This window comes from Nyctereutes procyonoides, unplaced genomic scaffold (assembly GCF_905146905.1).
Source record: "Nyctereutes procyonoides isolate TBG_1078 unplaced genomic scaffold, NYPRO_anot_genome, whole genome shotgun sequence".
NCBI classification, from domain to species: domain Eukaryota; kingdom Metazoa; phylum Chordata; class Mammalia; order Carnivora; family Canidae; genus Nyctereutes; species Nyctereutes procyonoides.
Window position 1 is genome coordinate 44,954,851 of NW_026575044.1, and position 6,000 is coordinate 44,960,850.

General features: G+C 51.5%; 1 protein-coding gene across 18 annotated transcripts in view; it reads right to left on the bottom strand.

Moving 5' to 3' along the window:
- EPB41L3 (erythrocyte membrane protein band 4.1 like 3) overlaps positions 1 to 4,246 on the bottom strand; it is a 141,477-nt gene extending 137,231 nt beyond the window's left edge. For all 18 annotated transcript variants that reach the window (XM_055324026.1, XM_055324021.1, XM_055324016.1 and 15 more), the window contains exon 1: positions 4,122 to 4,246. The gene's annotated coding sequence lies outside the window, so the exon portion shown is untranslated. The remainder of the gene's footprint in view (positions 1 to 4,121) is intronic.
- Between the last annotated feature and the right edge of the window lie 1,754 nt (positions 4,247 to 6,000).

Sequence of the window (6,000 nt, forward strand, 5' to 3'; positions counted from 1 at the left end):
GCAATTTAACCAATCACCGCAAGGTCTAAAAATGTAATCCTGAAGACATTTCCACCAAGTGATCTGCAATGCTGGTATCTAATTTCAACTTCTCTACTTGTGTCATTCTTCCCATTTTTCCCCCTTGCTTTGGAAATTGTTCTGGAATTACTACACAGTTAAGAACTGCCCAGTGCCTCTACATGCATAATATACTCACATGAAAAAACTGACAGTCATCTTAACCAAGGAGGTATACAAAAGACAATGAAGATCTGCAGCTATTCTATGGGTCTTTACTTTTTCATGCTCATATCACATTATATGCAGAAATCAAAACATGAAATGTACTTTACCATTTCAGAAGTTCAGACTTCCTTTTGTAATTTGTTCAGTACTAATTTGGGTGAAACATGTCTATGATCATCTCTGCAGTAGAAATCTAAGTTAGGGTTAAAATGTTAAATCACAAAATAATTTGTTAAACAAAAATTTAAATGGTAATCAATTACTCCAAATCACTGAAGATATCTTGTAAACTTGTGAGATCTCTAGCTTTTTTCATCGTTGCCAATTGCCAAATTGCAATCACATCACTCAAAAATAAATCAGAAAGAATACTGCCTATCCAGAAAATGCACTATTTTTACAGACAACACATACTTTTAAAAGACAATACTAATTATCTAGTAGCAAGAATGCTATTTTAGAACAAAGAATAGTTAAAAAAAACATACTGGCTCTGTGCATAAGTAAAAATATAGACTCATTATTCTTGTGCTCTGGATGATTTTTAAAACGGTCCTTTTTAAAGATACAGTATTTTCCCCAATAAAAGGAAAATTCAATGATTTCTACCATTTCACAAAAAACCTATGATCTATGAAACACATTTTCCTACGCAGCCTTGAATTCACCTCCACCTTCCCATTCTCCAAACAATACCTTATGGTGCCGTTCAACTTGAGAAAGGAGAGTCTCATTCATTTATCAGGCAAAGTTAAAGGCAGCAAGATGCTTCAGACCGGCTGGTTTTGCCTGCCCCACCCTTGTTTCCTCTGAACCATAGTGATGTCACAACACCAGGCAGGGCAATGACTTCACTGGTCCAGTCCACTGGTCCTTGCTTCTGAGCACATAATTCTTAGCTGTCAAGGCAAATCAAATGACAACAGAACCCTCCAAGAGTGTCTGACGGATTCCCAACAAATTAGCTGTGAGCAAGCCTTTGGGAAGAAATAGATGCAGCAATTGCATCGCTAAAGATCTCTCTTAATGAAGAAGTGGTGCTAAAGATTAATTTGATTCATGGTTTTCAATAGTAAGTCTATATCCCATAATAAAGCTGACACTCAGGTGGGGGTGGCGGGGGGGGGGGGGGGGGGGGGACTGCGGCTGGATATTTGGAAGACAATATGGGAACCAAATATGGCCAGGGCAGTCAAGTAAATAAGAAATCTCTCTCTTCATTACAGCCAAATTCTCACAGCAGAGAAATGGATATTTTTCAGCTTTCTCCTTAAGTTCTACTTCACCGGAGAGGACGTGAATCATATTTGTGAATTTTAAGACTTTTTTTTTTTTTTAACGCACTGACTTAAAAGATGAATATGTATATTATAGTATGTAAGACTCTACCCTGGACTAAAAGTTCCTGCCATGTTTAATCTAACATAGAGTGAATCCAAAAAAGATTCCCCAGAGGGGGATCCCTGGGTGGCGCAGCGGTTTGGCGCCTGCCTTTGGCCCAGGGCGCGATCCTGGAGACCCGGGATCGAATCCCACGTCAGGCTCCCGGTGCATGGAGCCTGCTTCTCCCTCTGCCTGTGTCTCTGCCTCTCTCTCTCTCACTGTGTGCCTATCATAAATAAATAAAAATTAAAAAAAAAAAAAAAAAAAAAAAAAAAAAAAAAAAGATTCCCCAGAGGATGACGCTATCACATTTCCCAATGCATGAAGGGTTGCCTGTCTTCCATCTGGGCAGCCCCTTAATGCATCTGACCAGTTTCTTAAAAAACTAACGTATATGTAAAATAGCTTCTGATCAAAAAAAAAAAAAAAAAAAAATCCCTGGTCTCCTATTTCAACACAATTCAAAGTTGGCCAAAGTCCACGCCCAGTACAAAAGCTGACAAAACTGCCTTTAACCAAAAATCACTTTCATGCAAAAGAAATGACTTGAAAATTCAATGTAAATATTTTGCAGACCCTGACCTTTGACCTGTATCTTCTCAATCCTTCACCTAAAAGGGGTTTATGAATTAAATAATGTAGCTACCCTCTTCATTACTGATAAATCACTCACAAAACATGTTCTTTTTGCAAAAAAAAAAAAAAAAAAAAATTTTTTTTGCCTGAAGTGGATTCACTAGATGCACTTTTATTCAGTACCTTGCGCATCTGATATATTTTGCTTGTCTAAATCACCAGGAAATTATAATGCAAATCAGGCAGTATTCAGAGATTTTTCTTTTCATCGGTGCCTCGAGAAATTAACAAGTTAAAGTCCCTGTTTCTCAACCTAGAATTCCTTTCCTCTCACAACTTGGGTTACCCGAACTAAAGTTCGAAAAGTTTGAAACCAAAATTAAGATGCGTTTTCAAAAAACCCTGCAGGGCCCAGATCTAAATCACCTCCCACTCCCCAGAGTTTACTCAGGCTTGATGTGTTGTTCCCCTTTCTTAATGGGGCTTCTCTGCTTAATTTGCAGTCTTTGGTGCTGGGTTCAGGGCTCCCAGACAGAAGTCGAATTTTATAATTTCGGATTCCTTGAGGCTTTAGCATCAGAGTAAAACCCAAAAAAGAATGTGTGTAGCACTCAGAGTGAGGACTCTTCTACTAGGGACGTTCGTGCCGCCCAGCGAAACTCCGGTACACCTGGGCGCCTCAGGGAGCCCAGAAAGGGCCCCCAAAAGGGTCGAGCAGGATCTCTGCGGAAGCAGTTGCGCAGGGCTGCGAGGCTAATGTGAAAACACGGCAACGGCACCTTGACCGCGTAGTGGAAGCACTGCACGGGCAGGACTGCCGGCCCGGCCAGGATTGCCCAGGATTGCCCAGCCCAGCCCAGCCCAGCCCAGCCTCCACACCTAATTAAGGCCACATGTTTTCTGTATCATTCTGTGTGTGCTCCGGCAATCTCTTTCCAGCTTTAACCCTGCCTGCAGCTGGAGGGGAAAACCCTAGAAAACTTTGGGTCCGTGGATCGAAAACCCCAAAGGCAAGGCTGCTCCCACGGCGCGGGACCCGTTACGATTTACGAGGTAACCACACCCACCGCATTGCAGAAGCCGCGAACTTGGCGGGGGCGGGCGGGGGCGGGGAAGAAGCGGGGCGAGACGCGGGGGGGGCCGAGGACGAGCCCCGCCGCCGCAGCCCCGGCCCCGGCCCCCGCCCCCTCCCGAGGCGGCGCCAGGTGAGCAGCGCCGCGGCCGCGGGGTCGCAGGGGGGGCCCAGGGGCGCCGCAGGTGCCGGGCCGCGAGCGCCGGCTGCGGGACGCGCCCTCCCCCTCCTCCCCCGCTCGTCCCCCTCCTCGTCCCCCCCCCCGCGCCGCCGGGCTGCAGCCCCCGCCGCCGTCCCGGGAAGGAGACAAGTTACATAAAGCGGCCGGCCCGCGCCCGGGCTGGGATGCTTTGTGCCGAGCCCCCGGGGGCGCCCCGCGGCGCGCCCGCCCCCCCCGCCCCCCGCCCCGGGCGGCGCCGCGGTGTCGCCCCGGTCCCCCGCCCGCCCCCGCGCAGCCCGCCTCGCCCTCGCCCCCGGCCCCGGGGCAACTTAAAACATGGCGCCCCGAACGGGGGATTGATTGGGGCGAATTGGCAGGGAAGGCAGGCGGGGACGGCGCCGGGGGAGGCCCCCAGGCCGGAGGCCGGCGCTCAGCCTCCGCGCGCCGGCCCCGCCGATGCGGCAGCGCGGCGGGCGGACTCGTCCCCGGGCGGACTCGTCCCCGGCGCGGCGCGGCGCGGTGCGGGCCCGCGGGGGTCCCGGCGGGCGTGCGGGAGGGCGGCGGGCGGCGGGCTCCGGGCTCGGGCTCGGGCTCGGGCGGCGCCGGGGCCACGCGTCAGCCGCGCACCGCCCGCGCCTCGCCCCCCGGAGACCCCCTGGGGCCCCCCTCGGATCCCCCCGCCCCGGCTGCCCGGAAAGTTACCTCGGCCGGGCGGGCAGCCCGCGCGCCGCGGCGTGGGGCCGGGGCTGGGCCGGCGTCCTCGGGCGCTGCGCAGGAGGCTCGGGCGTGGGGAGGGAGCCGGCGCCGCGGGCTGCTCGCCGACGCGGGCTGCTCGCCGCCGCTCCCCGCCCCCCGCCCCCCGCCCCCCCGCAGGCGGCTCGGAGGCTCCGCGGAGCTGCGGCGGGGCCCACGCCCCGAGCCGGCGCAGAGGCAGCCGAGCCCGTCCTGCGGCCGCGGGGGGGGGGGTGGGGGGGGTGGGGGGCGGGGGGCCGCGGCACTTCGGGACACTTGGGTTGTGACCGGCGTCTCCGTCCTGGCGCGGGGTCAGGCTTGGGGACACCGCCTGGAGACGGCGGCCGAGAGCGTCAGCCTGCGGTCTCCACTCGGGGTGACAGCCCGGGCTTTCCGATCCCCGTCCTCAGGCCTCCCGACACCCCCTGCAACGGGGGGAGGGGGCCCCTGGCCCTCAGGTGCATAATGTACGCGCTCAGGGACTGCAGTGTGTCCTTGCTTTTTTTTTTTTTTTGTTTTTTTTTTTGTTTTTTAAATCTTTTTGAAAGAAGCCATTTCACATTGGCGTCTTGCACAGGGTGGGTGCCCAAGAAATACTAATGGGGAACACCTGAGTTAAAGGTTGAAGGGCGCGCTTTCCTGTCCTTCGGCAGCCCCCCCTTCCCACCATAAAGATCCCAAGTTACAGGTGGTCTCCCAAGCTTCCCGGTGTATCAGGAAGTAAGTCCTTCATTATTGATCAGGCTTTCGGCTGAAATGGGGGGGGGGGGCTCACGCTCTGATGGACAGGTGAAAGAAATTATTCCAGGTCCTCTCACAACCTAACTCTATAATCAAGTAACCAAGTCATATTTGTTAAAATGTTTAAGGCCCGCTTTAAATATTCAGGGTCACCCTTTCAGGAGCTCACCCACTCACTTAAGGTGTGCTGGCAGATTCACAGAAATACTGCATTTGGGGGATCCCTGCTTGGCCGAGGGGTTTAGCACCTGCCTTTGGCCCCGGGGCGGGGGGCGGGGGGTGATCCTGGAAACCGGGGATAGATTCCTCCATCAGGCCCCCTGCGTGGAGCCTGCTTCTCCCTCTGCCTGTGTCTCTGCACCTCTCTCTCTCTCTCTCATGAATAAATAAATAAAATCTTTAAAAAAAAATACTGCATTTTCTATTGGGTGCCAAAGATGTGGTGCAGAATAAAAGCCTGTGGCACAGATGAGTAGGTTGGGACTGCCAGTAAAGGCCCTGGCTGGGGAGACCTGGCCTGCTTTTAGGACAGGGCATAGGCAGTAGAAAACGGGAGGGGCATTTTTCTGGTTGCGTGGGAGAGAAGATAGGAAAATCATGGTTACTGTGGTGCTTTGGAATTTATGAACCTGTATTCTGTAGAAGATGTGCATCTTTGGGAAATTTTAAGCAAGAAAATGTGGTTTAAGTTTTGTTGGGGGGGGGGAATCTGGTGACGTGGGGGAATGGATGGGCAAATAGAGGAGCAGATAGCAAGAGATCTTAGCATTGTTCCAAGTACTACAGGTAACAAGGACCTAAGCTGTCATGTGACAGATAATGGTGATAGTTCAAATACTAGAAGAAAAATTTGGGCATTGCCTGTATTTTCTATGAGGGCCACAGGAGTATTACAGACATATCTACGCACGTCACTTTTGTATTTATATGGCTATGTGGGAGGTGTACAAGATCTGTGAATGAAGAAAGTGGTTTTTTTCCTTGTTTGTGTGCACACTTAAACACTCTCCTTTAAAAGTGAACTTGAAAAATTTATCTTGTTTACAACAAACATGAAGTTGGCATTATCATTTCAGACACAGATGGCTTCATATTTTCATTCATTTTG